Below are 18,484 nucleotides of genomic sequence, written 5' to 3'. Positions count from 1 at the left end.
ATATATATATATATTACAAATAAATGTGGCACTAGCTTACATTAGCTCGCAGGCTAATATTATTAGGTTGGGAGGTGATGCCATATATATTACTAATATAAATGTGACAATAGCTCTTGAGCTAACACTGTTAGCTTGAGAGCTAACCTCACATATATTACTAAAATATATGGTGTTATGGCGTTTGCTTCAAAGCTAATATTATTAGGTTGGGAGGTGATGCCATATATATTACTAATATAAATGTGACAATAGCTCTTGAGCTAACACTGTTAGCTTGAGAGCTAACCTCACATATATTACTAAATACTGTATATGGTGTTATGGCATTTGCTTCAGAGCTAATATTATTAGCTGAAGAGCTAACACCGCAAATATGGTAGTAAAATACACTTATTGATGGTACTAGCTTTCAAGCTAACTTTACTAGCCTGGGAGCTAATATCACTTATATTACTAAAATATGCTCTGGAGCTGATATTATTGACTTAAGAGCTAACACCACAAACATACTGGTAAAATACATTTATTGATTATGCTAGCTTTCAAGATAACTTTATTAGCGTGGGAGCTAATATCACTGATACTACTAAAATATGTGGCATTAACTTCTGTTTGCTGCAGAGCTGATATTATTGACTTGAGAGCTAACGCCACAAACATATTAGTAAAATATATTTATTTATGGTGTTAGCTTCCAAGCTAATAATATTAGCCCAGGAGCTAACAGAAGCTAATGCCATATTTAAATATTCTGTACTTTACTAATGTATGTGGTGTTAGCTCTCGATAAAKTATTATTTTCAAGTGCTTAAACTATATTGTYATATWTWTTAGCTTTGGGGCTAACAGGAAAGCTAACAGGCTAAAGCTGAGGCTCTTCTTTCATGAAGCAGCTCTGTTGTCCTCCATCATCAGTTTCAGTTGCAGTCTGAGTCATTTCTACATTCTCTGGTTTCATTTAAAAGGGCTGAACGTCAAAACTGTCTAAAATTAATGTTCAACCTGGATAGAGCTCGCATCAGAGCACCTCGTCATCATTTACCCAGAATGCTTTTAAAAACTAAAAATCTTACAGTATTTTTAACCATTTCGTTTTTATATTTGAAGTAAATGTTTATTATATAACATTTAACTTTAACTAGTCCCTTAAAAATATTAACAAAATGGTGATTAATGAGATATTTTGCTAACGGTACACACAGACAATCTTGCAGGGGATTAAAAAACTGCTGCAGCGGCTGCAAAGCGAGTTGTTTTGAGCAGAGGCAGCAGCAGCTAAAAAAAAAGGAGAGGAAGCCAGACATGCACAGATGGCTCTGATTGGCAAATATGAGCATGTATACAGTAAAAAAATAAATAAAATTACAGCACAGCATGACCCGGCTGGTGGCCATCCGATTCGAGTCGCAGCACTAAACCAGATGGAGTAGCTGCATATTTCATGTCATCTTCTTCTTTTTAAAGGGTAGATTGAGACATGAAGCAGCTAAATATAGCCTGAGTTTTAGGTGACGGCCAGGGGAATACCCAGCAACATGTGACAGTGTCGCAAACGAGATGACGCCGTGTGTGTTTTATGGCTTTCTGAGCCTAAGTTTTATACCGTGCACGTTTTATTCACAAATCATTTCCCTGCGGCTTCAGCCGAGCTCTGGATCTTTAACTTTTTTCCACTCTGTGTCTGCTCTGTTTTTTTTTTCCCCACAAACGTTTGTTATATAACCGTTCTTGTTTTTTCTTTTTTTTTCTGGAACTGCTGAGGCGAGCTGTAATATTTCTGCCCCGACTCAAAAATGAGGTTATAACAGGACAGGGTTGGTGACTTATCTTTGAGATTATTGTTTTTCAGCTGGAAAACACAGCTCCTGTGAGGTCGTGGTAAACATGGAGACCATCCTGTTACCCCCGGACTAACATATATATTCTATTTACGCTCCTATTTTTAGAAGGATTAGAGCGCCGAGTTAAATTAGGGGAGTTCTGAAACACGACTCTCTGTCTTCTGCTTCTTCAGCTGCTTTCTATTTGTCAGCAAACTATTTTATTTTATTTTATTTTAACAGAGAAAGCTCCTGCCACCGTGCTCTGCGTCTGCCAATTAGGGAGCAGACTAAAAAATAAGCCTCAAATAAATGGTCGCTGTGCGAAAACTACAACTCAAATCTTAAAATGTCTTGAAGCACAAGCGGCAGAAGACTCTGATTGTTACATGTGCTTAGTTTTGTATTTGCGCAGCGTTTTATGTGGAAGATATGACCAGGTAAATTAAATGCTTTACTTCCTGTTTTGAAGGGAATAGCTTGAGCTAAAACACAACTGATCTTAGTAAGAGAGAAAATTAAGTCCCACAGCAGAGTGAAAGTAAACAAAACGGCCTTCGTTGTTTACGGATTGTTAAATAAATTTCGTTTGCAAAACGCCTGGGAATTTTTTGACACTTTAAGCGTCTGTGATGTCAACATCCTGTTGAATGTTCCATAAAAAATATCAAAAACCCGAAAACTTAAACTTCAATTGTGTAAAAACCACAAAAGATACGAAGTCAGACGCGAAATTAAACTTTCTGAGACCAGTTATGTTGAAAGAGGGATGGGTTTTATCTCCATTTTTGTTTTTCTCACAGTTTTACTTCTTGTTGAACGCCGCAGATTATTCCTTTTTTATTTCAGGGTTTGTTTTTATTTCAAAGCTACAGGACAAACCAAATTTCATAGGTTAGCATTTAAGGTTGCAGTTTAAGGAGTGGACTTTGATTTAAAAACGTTATGAAATGGTGGCATTTGAATAAAATGGAGGGTCGACAACAAGGAGGAGGAGAAATGTGCTCGGCGGCTGGAATTCGGGGGCTGGAGGCTGCAGAGGTGATGTCATTGGCCAGAGCGAGAGGCGAGTGAAAAACAAGTCTCCCTCTTTATTCTGATCCTCTTTGCAGTCCCAGCGCGGGGGTGGGGGGGTCTGGCTGCCCGCCAAGGCACAGGGGCTGCTGGGAAATGGTAAAGGATGCCAAGCAGGCCCCACCACCAACATTAGAAGCTCACATCTTTGTTCTCTGAAACCTGGTGTGCTGCCAAAGGCCTCATTTCAGCTCCATGGCATGATTACACTGGATGTAGGCCAACTACTGAGAGCTCCCTCCCCGGACTCCCTCTATCTCCCCCCTCACTTTTTTTTTTCCACTGCCTTCAAAAGCTTTCTGCCAAACATGCAGCAGTTGCCATGGCTGCAGAGAAAGGAGCATTAAAAAAAAAGAAAAAAAAAAAGGGTAATGAGTCAGGCTTGGACCCAGATGTGCCACATGTGCATCCGTTTAGAAAGAAAACAGGGAGACGGTAACGTATCCCCTTAATCTGCTCGCCTCGTCAGGGACCGACAACTTTAGTGAAAAGGCTGAGAGACGAGTCGAAGGGGAGGGGGGAAAAATCCCCGCAGGAAAAAAAAATGTAAATGAACGGCATTGTTTTCACTTCCATTTTTACACAGAAGGTAGTTTCAGTGGCTTTCAGAGCAGTTTAACCAGGAACAGAAAGAACTGAGGTTTTGCTTCTGTGACAATGAGGAGGACGATGATGATGCCCCTAAAGTGACTTTCACATGTTTTATTTATTTAAATGTAGCCGACAGCATCGTTTCCTGTCCGGAAACCCCCGTGGTTTCTTCAGTCACAAGCAGATGTTGTTGTAAACAACCTTTAGCAGAAGATTCTGTAACTTTTAAATAAAAATAAACRTCAGAGCAGTAAAATCTACAGCCTAAAATAGATATAATAAAATGAAATGACGAAACTCTTAAATAAGAGAACAATTTCTTCAAAGCTGTGCAACTTTTCTCTGTATTGTTTCAAAATATTAAAGATTAAAGTATTTCACTTTGAAATACAAAGATTATATCTGCATCCTGATAAATTATTAGTAAACATAAAAATTCAGTTTGTTGAAAATTTAAACAACTTCCTGAATATCTTCTAAGCTGAAATCGTCATTTAATTAAAATTTTATTTATTTTTTTCAAAGACAAAACAATGTGTGAATCTGATTCAGCTGATTTGTTGTTTTAACCYTCCTGCAAAGGGTTGAAGCTCGAATTTTGCTGCTATTCGCTTTAGGTTAGGATTTAGCCTCTTTACGGTTGTGGCTAACAATTTGTTTCTCAGCATTTTTCAATCTTTTACCTTCTTAATGGTGTTTTGCTACTTTTAAAAKCATTTCTCCACTTTTATATTTAAGCTAGCATTTTACCACATTTAGCTAGTGTTTTGCCACTTAGCTAGYGTTTTACAACATATATCTAGCGTTTTACCACTTTCGCTAGCATTTAGTCACATTTAGTTAGTGTGTTGCCACTTTTAACTATTGTTTTACAACATTTAGTTAGCATTTTACCACATTATCTAGCATTTAGCCACTTTTAATTAGCATTTTATCRCATTTAGCTATCATTTGGCCACTTTTATTGTTGTTCCACTTAAGCTTGTGTTTTRCAACTTATCTAGTGTTTTGCTAGTTAACTAGTGTTGTATCATGTTTAGCTAGCATATGGCTACTTGTAGTGTTGTTCCACTTTTAGCCAGTGTTTTGCCACCTAGCTAGTGATTACCACTTTTAGCTAGTGTTTGCCACTTTGAGTTAGTTTTGCCACYGATAGCTAAAGTTTCACATTTAGCTAGTGTTTTGCCACTTAGCTAGCATTTAACTATTTTCAGTGTACCATTTTAAATTAGTGTTTTACCACTTTAAGCTAGCATTGTATAACATTTATCTAGCTTTTTACTGCTTTTCGCTATTATTTAGTGACTTTTTGTTAGTGTGTTGCCACTTTGAGCTAGTGTTTTACAACTTTTAGTTAACATTTTACCATATTTCGCCACTTTTAGTTAGTGTTTTATCAYGTTTAGCTATCATTTGGCCACTTTTATTGTTGTTCCAGTTTAAGCTTGTGTTTTGCAACTTAGCTAGTGTTTTATCATGTTTAGCTAGCATTTGGCCTCTTTTAGCTAGTGTTTTGCGACTTATCTAGTGTTTTGCCAGTTAACTATTGTTGTATCATGTTTAGCTAGCATATGGCCACTTGTAGTGTTTACCACTTAGCTAGTGTTTGCCGCTGTTAGCTAGTGTTTGCCACTGTTAGCTGGTGTTTACCACTGTTAGTGTTTACCACTTTTAGCTAGTGTTTGCCGCTGTTAGCTAGTGTTTACCACTGTTATTGTTTACCACTTTTAGCTAGTGTTTGCCACTGTTAGCTAGTGTTTGCCACTGTTATTGTTTACCACTTTTAGCTAGTGTTTGCCACTGTTAGCTAGTGTTTGCCACTGTTAGCTAGTGTTTACCACTTTTAGCTGTGTTGCCACTTTGTTTTGGAGTCTAACTTTCAGGTACTGTTTTGCTAACTCCAGCATTAAACTATCATTAGCTCCATGTTAGCTATAACAGAGACCCGCTGCGGAGTGACTGAGGAGCCTCACGTGGCCCTGGAGCCATAGGTAGCAAACCATCACGATAACTTATTGACTTTAAAACCAGGTTTCCAACCGGAGCCAGTGGAGTCATGTTTAGAAAACTTTGAATTTGTTACTTGCTCAGAGAAAAATGTWAAAAATGTTACCCTGCTGCATCAGAATAGGCTGAACGTGTTTCCAGGAGGACATCATCGCCCACAGCCACTCCTGCATACTGTGCCACTTTTTTTTTTTAGTTCCTGATGGATCTTTTCTCAGAACCCAGAGAGACCTTTTTTTTAACTCGTCCACTTTGTGCTCGAGTGCCGAGCCTTAATGGGAGAATTTTTCTTTTCGGTGTGTATTTACTGAGTTATGTAACCCCTCGTCCTCGGTCTGAGCCAAAATAAAACCTTGACCAAAGTAGGAATATTCCTCGTGGCGTCTATTTTTGAGCTGCTGAGAAAACGGACCCCGGCGGTTCTGGTGCAGCGGCTAACGGAGCGCTCCGGTTTCACGTGCGGAGGAGTTAATATATTCAAGTGTGGGTGTCGTTTTTCACACCTGTGCTGTCGTTCCATTCATTATCATAGCCTCAAATTAAAATGTGAAGGCAGACGATTGTGAGTTTGCATTTGTAAGCATCTGTTAGCAAAATATCTCATGAACCACCAAATTCAAGATGGTCTCCACAGCTGACCAACACAAAAATGGCTCCAAATTGGTCAATTTTACAGATATTGAGCTAAAACTTGGTGTGTTAGTAGCTAACACTTTGATAAACTGGGTATTTTTCAGTTTGGACCCAAACAGCATTAGATGATCTCAGTCTAAATGTTTCTTTAATTCTTTCCATGTACAATGTTCCCTTCTGCTGTTCAAGTTTCACRTCACCTCGGTAAATAATCCTCACAGGATTGTGTATATTTATAGCTCCTTTATTTAGAAGTATCTTCGTGCTTCTGCTACTGGAAGAAAATCAAAGCTTTTCTGCGAACGCTAACCTAGGAAGAAAAACCTTATTAGTTTCTGTGATGTATAGGATGTAAATAACTCGAGTGTGAGAGTAAGGAAAAACTCAGGATAGCTAAAGGATGACCTAAATGGGGGGAAAACTTGAGGAAATTATTCAGCACGTGGCTTGTTCTGCAGAGGAACAGTAAGGAAGATTAACCGAAGCGTTTGCAGATGTTGTGGTTGAGTTTGAAGAGAGGGATGTGTGTTCAGCTTGGAAACTTCTTCAGTGGAGCTCATAAATCAGACTCCGCAGAGYGCTCCCTGCCCTCCTCCTCTGGTCGTCTGGTTTATGGATGATGTTCCGTCGTTTTTTTTTGCTGCAAGCGTCTGAAGCCAGAAGTGTCCTTCCTTYGGCGTTGCCATAAAAGTGCAAGTTGTCACGACGGCGTGGCATTCATTATCCCTGCCTGCGGTTTCGCTGGAGAGGCTGCGGAGGACCGGTTGTCACATCTGGGCCCGCCGTGTTTCACCTCCCCTCGTCCACTTCAAAGAGACGCTCTCTTTGCAAACGGGTGGCTGCGAAGGGCTGAAATAGAAAACAGCGTCCAGACGATAAGTGAGGCCAACTGTGTGTGAATCGAAMCTGAGCGCTGGTTACAAATTAGATGCTTTTTACTCACTTTACCTGCAGAAGTCAAGCGTCGGATATGATCACAACGCCACTGACAGATCCTGTACTACTGCATTTCTAAAATACAAGGACCTAACACGGTTCACCATAAATCAACTCAGTGAGCTGCTCTTCTATAATGTCCAAAAGTAATTTATCTTTTTAATTATCTAAGGTTACAAAATGCTTACTAGTGATGTTTGACACTAAACTCAGACTGGTATCAGATCTGATACTGATACTTTGTGCAATAATATGTCTTGTAAATCTAAAAAAGTAGTGTATAATTACTGCTTCATAAAGTAAACAAGGCATCATTTTAAACTCACAAGTATACTGATGTAGTGTCCTAATTTACGATATGTGGCCCGTCGCATCGAAACGAGGATTAAGTCTAAAAGTGGTACATGGAGAAATAGGCAAATATAGAGTTTTGATTAAAATGTTTGCAAAAAGTGCATTTTGTCGAAACTTAATGAATAAATTCTTTATCAATGTATCATTTGAATGAACTGCCTCAAATATAATCATGAAACAAAATTTTTAAGCACYTTTTTGCACAGTAGCAACAAAAAAACAGATTTTGAGCAAAAGCGCTTTAAAAGTTCGAGATTTTCCCTGAGAGCTTGAAATGTTTTTGTTTCTTTCCAGCTGGGAAATCTCAATATTCAAATACTATTTGAAGATTCCTCTTTATAATGACATCACAAATTCCTCATTAAAATTACATAAAATTAGSATTCAGACCCAATGTTATTATATTATTGTAACCAACAAGACAAATTAAGTCATATATCTGGATGCACGTATGTTAACAGAATGATCCAGGTATCAAAATGTAGCTTTTAAACCCAGAAATCTGAAAATGTGATTAGGTCATTTTGACTAAATTTGACTTACGGTAAACCTTGTTTCGATATGATGGGTCACATATGGTCAAAAAAACAAAAAATCATACAAAACATATTAAAATTATGTTTTAAACAATAAAAAATAAGCATAATCATAAAACCATTAAAATAAATTGTTGCTTATTTTCTTAGAACTACCATAAAAATGAAAACTTGCATCCTACTTTACATTATTATCATGTAAATACTGAACATGTAACATCTATGGAACATGTGCCGCTGCGCTTACGCACCCAGGTGGAAGAAAAAGTAGTTCCCTCCAAATGCGCATGATAGACAAGATTTCAATATTTTAGTTAATCCAGGGCGTCCTGGGTCTTCTCTTAGTTGGCCATAAAAATAGAAGTTTTACATTTACAAAATGTTTTGGACTTCATCTAATTTATCCAATGCTAATCAATCTGCAAACAGTTTCTATCTAGAGTTAGCAAAAAACTGAATCTGCTAAATGCAAAACTAGTTCCACTAATAGCAGATTAGCAGAACTGTGCCTACCACTGGTTTCTGTCCAGTTCTTTATAAGACATAGTCTTTCCAGTGTGTCCTTGGTCTCCCTCAGGGTCTCCCCCTAGTTGGACATGTCCACCTCAACTGGTTTCCCTGGATGTGGAGCAGCACCTCTGCTAGCAGTTAACTCAATCAGTCTTTGTGTTGCTCTGTATTTAACCTTCACATATTTTACTTTTCTTTTGCTGCAGCTTTACTCTTGAATTTTTTTTCCCATCTACTCTTATCCAGGACGCCATATTTGTTTGACGAATTTTAACTGGAAATTTTTTTTAAATGTTCCTGCGGCCCTCGGGTCAGAATGACCCAAAGGCCTAAAACCGAAGCTCTGTGGGTCATTSTGACCCAGTGGCTGCAGGTGGTGACGCCGTTTATCATATGATTCCAGGAAAAAGGCAGTTTCAACACCATCGATTGAGACAAGTGAAAGTAAAGCAGCTGCTCTTTGGGACGGCAGTAAAACTGCTGCAGTCATGTTTATTTTTTATTCTGAATGATTCAAAACGAAGGATGACCCAGATTCTGCAGCTGAACAATGGGTTACCCAACACGGAAAACTTCCTTGACAAACTGGTTTCACCGCGAGGCGGAGGACGGACGTAACAAGCGTTATTCTCAGCCGGGTTGAGTCACCCCAACAGGCCCGACCCAAGCGGCCCGGCCCGGCCCGGCCCGGCCCGACAGCACTGTGGGAAGCTGACTATCGGGAGCCTTGACGCAAATCGCCAAGTCTCAGAGGAGCGGGGACAGGAAAAGAGCGAGGAGAGACGGAGCACTGTGGGAAAGTTCAGCGCCCTTGGAAGGAGGGCTGATAAGGCGATACGCCCGCATGTTTGTGTTCTGAAAGCCCGTAACGGCTGCGAGCGGCGCTGCTGATACCAGAGCCCGTCCGCCTGCACAGAACCTGCCTGTCTGAAGGGCGAGCTGGGTGTGGTGTCATGTTATCTGTGGGATTTCAGTTTGCTCTGTGCTTGAGTTGTTGTACAGGTTTGAGCCTGTTTTCAAAGTGTTTTACCATATGAAAGGTTGACACCTCCCCCCCCCCCCCCCCACGCCTCCCTTCTTTAGTCAAGTGATGAGATCCACATTGTTGAGTTGGCACACAGATGTGTAACATGATCTGGCTCTATGCAAATGGTTTGAAAGGCCTTTCTCTCACCAAAGAGGGATAAAGTTCACCTGCACTGTGTTGCCACACAATAGGGACGGGGAGGAGCCAGACGGCCTTGAAGAGGAAACGCTCTCGAACCAACTGACAAGTCGAGCTCACGCCCAGGGTTGCCCTGGAGGACGACACGTCCCCCCCCGCCACCACCTCCCCGACACGTTTATTTTCACATATCTGCAGAACATCTCCGCAGAGAGAGCACAAGTCATTCTTCCTTCCTGATGGGCGGGCAAACGTTTTCTTTGTGCTGCACATGATGAAATCACCCCACACACTCACACAGGGAGTAGGAACAACAACAACAACTCAGTGTTCCTTGAAGGAATGMGTACCGTCCTTTTGTGTCGGTTTTAAACTTGAGTCATCTCATACGTGACCCATTAGCAATTTGAGTACATGTTGTGACTGATGCTCTGCTACTACCACGCCAAATTTCATCTGTAAAAACTCACAGCCATTTTAGTCCCACTAAGGTTGATTGTCTGCAAACTAGGGTTGGGGGATAAATTGATTTTATCGATTAATTCGAATTTGCCATTCATAAAGATTTAATTTTGGGAAAATCAAGATTCTTTTTCCCACCAGTGCACTCTTTGGGGCTTCTGTAGTTCAGAGGTCACTCCACCTGTCCCAACATAATATGGCAGCTAGCAAAGAGGATCTACTTCCAAAAAAAGACACTGTTTCTTCAGTTTTATGGAACTGGTTAGGTTTTGGAACCTTGGACTTGGAGCAACAAACATGTCACTGCAAAATCTGTATGAAGGCTCTCGCTACAAAAAACAGGAGAACAATAAATTTGTTTCGACACCTGAAACAAGCGGGAAACAAAATCGATTGACGTTGAAAATCGAATTTGGGATGATTTATTTTGGTCCATATCGCCCAGCTCTAGTTGTAGATGACTGTTTCAGTCAGTGATGGGCACAGCTAACAAAAAACTTAGCTTCATTAACCACTAATCTGCTAAACTGCTAAATGGATAAGAGTTTTGGAAGCTAATGCTAATCACTAAGTCGACAGTCAGTCTTCATCTCCGTCCAGTTGAAGACCGGTGGGAAAGACCTGCTGTTAGTTTTTCATTAGTTTTATTTGAAGGTGGGTGGTAAAATCAGTCAATCCAAACCAGTTATAGCTTTGTTTAACTTGTGATACTTCCAGTTTACCACTTTCAGAATAAAAGCATTTCTAGGTTGAGTTTGTATTTTTAAAAATCTATTAGAAGTTAATCAAACAAATAGTTTCTCAAAAAATTAATGCTTAGTCAATTTTTGAATTTGTTTTTTTAAATATTGTTAAATGTTTGTTTTTCTTTGATGCTCTTAATTTGAAGTTTAGCTGCTAAAGATGCTACGTGCTAAACACACGGTGCCTGACACGTCCAGCGCTGCTTGTAAGNACTGGCTAAAAGAAGCTAAACAAAAGCTACTTGCTAAAAGAAGCTAAACAAAAACTACAGGCTAAAAGAAGCTAAACAAAAGCTACTGGCTAAAATAAGCTAAAGAAAAACTACAGGCTAAGAGAAGCTAAACAAAACCTACTGGCTAAAAGGGGCTAAACAAAAAGTATAGGCTATAAGAAGCTAAACAAATGCTACTGGCTAAAAGTAGCTAAACAAAAACTACAGGCTAAAAGAAGCTAAACAAAAGCTACTGGCTAAATGAAGCTAAACAACAACTACAAACTAAAAGGAACTGAACAAAAGCTACTGGCTAAAAGGAGCTAAAGAAAAACTACAGGCTAAGAGAAGTTAAACAAAAGCTACTGGCTAAAAGGGGCTAAACAAAAACTATAGGCTATAAGAAGTTAAACAAATGCTACTGGCTAAAAGGAGCTAAACAAAAACTATAGGCTATAAGAAGCTAAACAAAAGCTACTGGCTAAAAGGAGCTAAACAAAAACTACAGGCTAAAAGAAGGTAAACAAAAGCTACAGGTTAAAAGGTGAAAGATGAGCAATATGCTAAAAGAAGCAAGAAGAGCTACAGGCCAAAAGAAACTAAGCAAGAGTTACAGACTAAAAGGAAAAAGACAAGCTAGAGGCTAAAAGTTGCTAAACAGAAGCTACAAGCTAAAGGGAGCTAACAAAAGCTACAGGCTAAAAGAAGGTAAACAAAAGCTACAGGATAAAGCAGCAAGATGACCTACAGTCTAAAAGGAATCAAACAAAAGCTAGAGGCTAAAAGGAAAAAGACAACCTRTGGGCTAAAAGGAGCCAAATATGCTACAGGCTAAAAGAAGCTAAACAAAAGCTACTTGCTAAAAGGCTGACTCCAGCTGTTAACATCAGGTTTTCAGTGAAGGTGTGCTCTGAGTATGTACTGGGGATCACTCTCAGCTACTACCACATCAAACTTTAGCTTGATATCTGTAAAACTGGCTGAGTTATCGCTCTCTTTATGTCTTCCAAAAGTTGGCTGTGGCGGCCATCTTGAATCAGCCTGACTTAAAACGTATCCATACTGTAGATCATTATTTCCTGAAGGTTTCATTAAATTATTTGGTGATTTGTGAGATCAGTAAAAACAGCGTAACGTTTGCGCTGCCTTTAAAACCTGCGATCGCATGTAAACAAAACAAAATTAACAAAAAAAAAAAAAAAAAAAAAAAACCCTGAGGCTGTGGAGCTTCCATTTATGAAAGCAGCCTGTCACAAGACCAACCCGAGCCTCACAGGAATGCTGTTGTGACACATGCACGCTGTTGACACAAGAGTTAAACATTGAACCACACACTCAAACACAAAAAGGGGCGGGAGCTGTAACTGCTGCCGCACCAGTTTCTATTTGTCTTTCCACCGCGGCTGCCCGCGTCCTCCCAACAATCACCAGGATTATCAAAGAAAAGGACTCTGGAGCTGCAGCCAGGTGCCACAGAGTGTAATGATTCACACAGCGGACTGCCTCGCATGTTTAAAGCTTGGCAGAGGTCACCGCGTGTTCGGTGTGTGCGTTGCATGTCATGTGGTGCGGATCTCTGGCTTGGTGCAGCGGGTTCAGCAGGAGTTCAGGACAGATTCATTATTCATGCTCTTCTGTGTACCAAACGAAAAGCACAGAGACTTTTTTTCTCCTCGCTGGAAAAAGTCCAACCACTCCGATTTTCTCGCCTCCGTCAGAATAAATTTGAGTTTTTTGCATTCGCAAACCAAGTCCTGATAAAGTTTGTGTAAAACGATTTAACTAAAAATGATCATTTTTGTTTAGATTAACTATTTTATAAATATAATCTGGGTTTGTAAGATTATCAAATGACCTCATTCTGTTTTTGTTCCTCCTAACTCCTGGAGAACAGGTTAAAGTTGAATGCAGGTAATGTTTTACAGAGAAGGCGGCGCCTTCAGTTTAATGTGTGTTGTCAAAGCTTTGAAAATCCCCGCTTAACAATTCGAGGAAAGCCGAGCCACCTGGAAATCTCATGACTTCCTGCATCTAATTCCAGGCAGAGTTATCGAGCCGTCTGACTCGCAGCTTTTCGTCGAGGGGGTGTAAACACTGAATGTCAGACGTGTTTTTGCCAGAGCCAGGCCTGAATTAGGCATTAGTCCTCATGTAATGCCCGCCGTGAACTGGGAACGCCTCGCCAAAGCCCTGATTATGTTTTCTCCCCGTAACAGATTTATACTTCGACGTGGAAAAAAAGCTGGCCTGAACGCTCCACTCCCTTTTTTTAAAAAAAAAAAAGCCCACATAATGAGAGACGTTAACCGAGCAGCTGGTTGTTTTGATAACCTACAATTGGGTTCTGAATCTGCGCACGCAGAGCAAACAGGGCACAGCAGAGGCATGACAACACCAGGGGAGAATCCAGAACAAAATCCCCCTCTCATCTCGCAATGTGCTGTGTTGGCGGACCGTGACCTCATCCAAAAGTGTACACGCAACCGCCTCGTGCTGCCTTATCTTCAAACCAGCACATTCCAGCTCTCAGAGGCTGCAAAAGAAAGAAAAAACGTCAGTCTGCAAGCTTCTGCTGCAGCGCCAGAAAACCAACGACCARCGAGTTGAACTTTAATTTAAACAAACTGGAAAGTGGAAGGGTTTTATTTAGGTCAGCTGCGGACTGATTAGAGCCGCCTGCTTACTCAGCAGCCCTGCACAAAAGCACAGCTTGCTTATAAGTCTTTTTTTAAACAGACCACAGGGTAGTAAATAGCCACGAGGAGGATCACAACCGCCTCAGCTGATTGGCCCGATGCTCGCCCGACACAAACAGGAAGCCGCCGGTGCGAGGGAGCGGACAAAGAAAAGGAGAGTCGAGCTGCAGAGCGCGGTGGCAAAACAAAGAATGTGTGAAGGCTTGTGGGATTCAGAGAAGAGAGGGAGGGAGGGAGGAACCGTCGTGTTTGTAGCGCGCCATGTGACTCATGGAGGAATGCAGCCGGTGATTCAGGTCTTTGCTTTGTCAGCAGGCAGAGTGCAGAAGATAATGGTGACGACGTGTGAAGCAATAGTTGGGCAAGGAGCCGCAGGATGATGAGGGAGCAGTCGTGTTTACATCTTAACTTTACCCTGAACGCAACCCGATACTTGTTTATACAAACCAAGAGGAATTTATCCCAAAATAAAAACAGTRAAACTAAAATTATCTTCCATGTGAATCCATTTAATCAGCTAGCAGGATTAGCAGCAGCCTTCCTCTCTAATTCAGGAGGATCTAATCAACCTGGGGTCGCATTTGACCTTGCATCCATGCCCCGAGAGGTTGTCTATGCCGTTCTGAACCTTATACATTTTAATAATCATGTCATGTCATGAAACATGACGCTGCTTGAAGATGATTTAAGATCTTTTATCTTTCACGTGGACGTCTATAATCTGTTTTTTCCGCTCCGTGTTCAGTGTAAACACAACCATATTAAACTACCAGTGGCTGTTTGTTCCATTTAAATCGATTGACGAGGTGCTGGAAATCACCAGTTTGAAATATGATTAGAATAGCATATTTTTGTTTGTAACATATTTAAAGCTAAGCTAATTTATCCACGTCTGTATTTGTACAACTAAACATATTTTGCGAAACGTCTGCTCAACTGGTTTGAAGTATATCCTGTTTTAATGTGTGTCATGTTGCGCAATCCAGAGATTACGTAAGTGTAGCAAACAGTGACTAAAATGATTTCACTTCCTTGTTGTTCGACCTAAAAATGGGAGCGTTATACGTGTTCCCCTTTTAAAAAAAATAAACATCTGCCTGTAGTGAAGCGGTATCCGGAAACAGATTTTTATTTATTTGATTTTTAAATAAAAGGATCATTATCAGGTGGTTTATCTTCAAACAAACCGTTGTGTTAAGGCAAAAGCACCGAGTGGAAATAATGACAGACATARCCCTGCTAAGAGCTTTTAGAAAAAAAACCCAGCTCTCATGTCAGCCTACTTTTCCCCTCGCCTGTGCTGTGAAGGTCAAAAAAAAAAAAAAAAAAAGAAGAAGGGAAAGCAGCGCCGCCACCTCTGACTGACTGGTTCAAACAGGCCCTGAGAGGAGGATTAGAGGTGGTGGTGGGGCGTGGTCTTCTGAGCATGCCCAGTGAGGAGGAATGCCGTGTGATGGCAACACAGCGGGCTCTCCCATCTGCTGATGCAGTGTGTGCACCCCCCTCCCCTCCCCCTCTCACACACAACCCCCCCAGGCCCCTTTTTTCCATACAGTCTAGTGAGCAGCCAGATCAATTTACTGCGGAATGAACACAAAGTCAGCGGGTCTGACGCACAGATTCACACGTTCTTTGTGTCCGTCAGCGACACGGCTCTGCACTGCAGCACAGACCAGAGGTTTTACTCATGCGTGCAAAGAAAAAAAAATGGAGACGCAGACTAAAACTAAAACAGCCGATGTATTATTCAGAAAACAGAATCTCCAGCCGAAGCCTCGGCTTTGATCCCTGCTGCACGCAACGCAGAATAACAAGTCGACTGATAAACAGAACAACCGAAACCGCTTCTAAATATTTGTGAAATCCTGCTGAGTCATCGYGCGCATGCACACACACGCACACGCACACACTRGTTCTTTCATTTCTCATAACAGCTATCCGTCAGATTTAAAGAAACAGTTTGGAAAATTTTAGARTTTTGAATGACTGCGTCAAAATTTGCTGAAGAACCCAGAACCGAGTTATTAAAGCTAAAAGAAGCAATTAAAAAAGCTCAAACTAAAAAGTAGCAAAACAAAAGCTAAAGTGGCAAAACGTGAGCTACAAACAAAAAGGAGGGACGCAAGAGCTAAATGCTACATAAAAGCTACAAGGAGCTACACATTAGCTGTAAGGACCTAAACATTAGCTACAAGGTGCTAACTAAGTATAGCTACAAGCTAACAGTAGTGAAAAAAGAGCTAAATGCTTAATGAAGCAAAAAAAAGGTAGCAAAAATATCTAAGTGCTAGCTACAGGGAGAAAGCAGAGATAAACAATAGCTAGTTTAGAGGAGCAAAAAGAGCTACAAGCTAGGAGCGAAAGAGCTAAATGCTACCTAAAAGCTACAATTACAATTACAGTACATTTGCTTCAAGGAGTTAAATCTAGAGCTAAAAGAAGTGAAACAGGAGCTACATGATAAAAGGAACAAAAACAGCTACAAGCTAAAAGGAGCTAAATGGTAGCTACAGGTAGAAAAACAGAGTTAAACACTAGATAAAAGTAGCAAAAGAGGAGCAAAACAAGAGCTATAATTTAAAAGGTGCAAAATAAGAGCTTGAGACAAAAAAGGAGTTAAATGCTTTCTATATGCTACAAGGAGCTAAATGCTAGCTACAGGTAGAAAAACAGAGCTAAAAATTAGCAAAACATATTAAAAGAAGAGCAAAACAGAAGCTACAAGCTAAAACTTACAAGCTGATATATGGACTTGTAGCTACAGTTTTAGCTAAATACTACCTACAATTAGCAAAAGACTAAACCCAAGCTAAAAGTAGCTAAATGCATTCGTAGTAAAGTAAAAGTAGCATAATGTTCTGATAAGAGATACAAGCTAAAAACATTGCTAAAGTTGAGCTAGAAGTTGCAGAAGGCCGAATACATGCTACAAGTAGCAAAACATGAACCTCATGCTAAAAGTAACTAAATGCAAGCGAAAAAGTAGCAAGACTTTGTGCAAGCTAGCAGAAGCAAAACAAAGATCACAAGCTAAAAACAAAGCTGAACACTAGCCACAAGCCTGTTTTGGGTAGAAATAATTCTAAATGTTAAATTTTACTGCTGTTAATGTTTGTAAATGAATTGAAATAAACAGTTTTTCCTCCATAGAGTTATTTATAATGTAATTATCTCATTGTGCTGTGATCGTTGGAGACTCATTGAGTTTCAGTAAGACTTATAAATGATGTTTGACAGGTCTGATGTTTCATGGATGTTCGGCACAAATGCTTGAATAATGAAGGAGCTCCGTCCTAAACACCATGAACCCAAGGTGTCAAAACGATGSAGGAAAAGTGACGCATGAGGGGAATGGACCTGCATGGTAGCAGGAAACACATGGTAAATATTTTTTAATTTCCCAGAGCTGGATGTTAGTGGACGTGTGTGACTCAGTCATATCTGCTCTCTTACATGATATAAATAATTGAAAACATTGTGGAGGATTTAATGCGTCCTTTTTATTTGCGGAGTCACGCCTGCCGCTTTGTGATATTCTAATGAGTCTCTCCTTAAGTAATCGAGCCGATGCCTAATGGCACTTTGTCTGGAGGACGATCAAAGGAAGCAGCAGAGACGAGGAAAAGATGTTCTCTGAGGAGCCAAAACCGATAATAAAACCACTCGAAGGAATTTGCCAGCGTGACGGACGCTGCAGCCGTTTCAGTCACGAAAAGAAGAAATCGAATTTCTGTTTCAGATTCCTCGCTCAAGCCTCAATCTGTTTTTTTTTTCTCAAATGAGATGTCCTTGGCTTTCGTCTCCTTCATCCTCCTCTGCCTCTCAGTGACCCTCAACCTCAAACCATTACAGCCCACTCCACACCCGGCGCTGCAGCCACTCGTCCGCCGCTCCTCGTCTCCGCTTCTCGCTTCGAGGGTTTCTAAATCAGGATTTGCCACCTACTCGTGTGTCTCTGCGACGCTCTGTGACCTCGAGCTACCCTCTCACATCTAAATACAATAATCAAGCTGCTTGTCTTTGTTCAAACCAAACCTACACTAAAGGCCAAAACATCCTTTAAGGAACACACATTGGATACACACTAGGATGATCTCTTTCTTCAAAACATCAGTTGTAGGAAACATTGCGATAACTTGCAGGACATGCTGAAGCTCGTTGCCTTTGTTGTGAATGACACTCAGCTACCACCACGATAAATTTTAGCTCAAAATCTGATAAATTCACCAGCATAACTATTTTTCTGCAAACTGCGGTGCCCATGTTGCATTGGGTTCACTCCAAAAGTAAAATAGTTATAGACGTACACCCATTCTAAAAGGCTAATGGAGCTAAACAAAAGCTACAAGCTAAAGGGAGCTAAACAAAAGCTACAAGCTAAAGGGAGCTAAACAAAAGCTTTGGACTAAAAAGAGCAAAATAAGCTACAAACTAAAAAAGGCTAAACAAAAGCTACAGGATAACACAAGCTAAACAAAAGGTACTGGCTAAAAGATGAAAGATGAGCTACAGGCTGAAGGAAGCAAGACAAAACTACAAACTAAAAGAAGCTAAACAAAACCTACTGGCTAAAAGAAGCTAAATAAAAGCTAGGATCTAAAAGGAGAAAGACAAGCTTTGGACTAAAAGGAGCCAAATAAGCTACAGGCTTAAAAAAAGGCAAAAAAAAAAAAAAAAAAAAAACTGGCTAAAAGAAGCTAAACAAAAGCTACTGGCTAAAAGAAGCTAAACAAAAGCTACTG

The 18,484-nt window shown here is 40.3% G+C and overlaps 1 long non-coding RNA gene across 2 annotated transcripts in view; it reads left to right on the top strand.

The window, feature by feature from the left end:
- Positions 1–17,212, top strand: part of LOC106515880 (uncharacterized) — a 123,034-nt gene extending 105,822 nt beyond the window's left edge. For both annotated transcript variants that reach the window (XR_001310047.1, XR_001310046.1), the window contains one exon: positions 16,980–17,212. This is a non-coding gene — a long non-coding RNA (uncharacterized LOC106515880). The remainder of the gene's footprint in view (positions 1–16,979) is intronic.
- The last annotated feature ends 1,272 nt before the right edge of the window (positions 17,213–18,484 follow it).

This window comes from Austrofundulus limnaeus, unplaced genomic scaffold (genome assembly GCF_001266775.1).
Source record: "Austrofundulus limnaeus strain Quisiro unplaced genomic scaffold, Austrofundulus_limnaeus-1.0 Scaffold33, whole genome shotgun sequence".
Lineage (NCBI taxonomy): Eukaryota > Metazoa > Chordata > Actinopteri > Cyprinodontiformes > Rivulidae > Austrofundulus > Austrofundulus limnaeus.
Note: the sequence above shows the minus strand (reverse complement) of the source record. Positions and strands in the feature narration are given on the sequence as shown.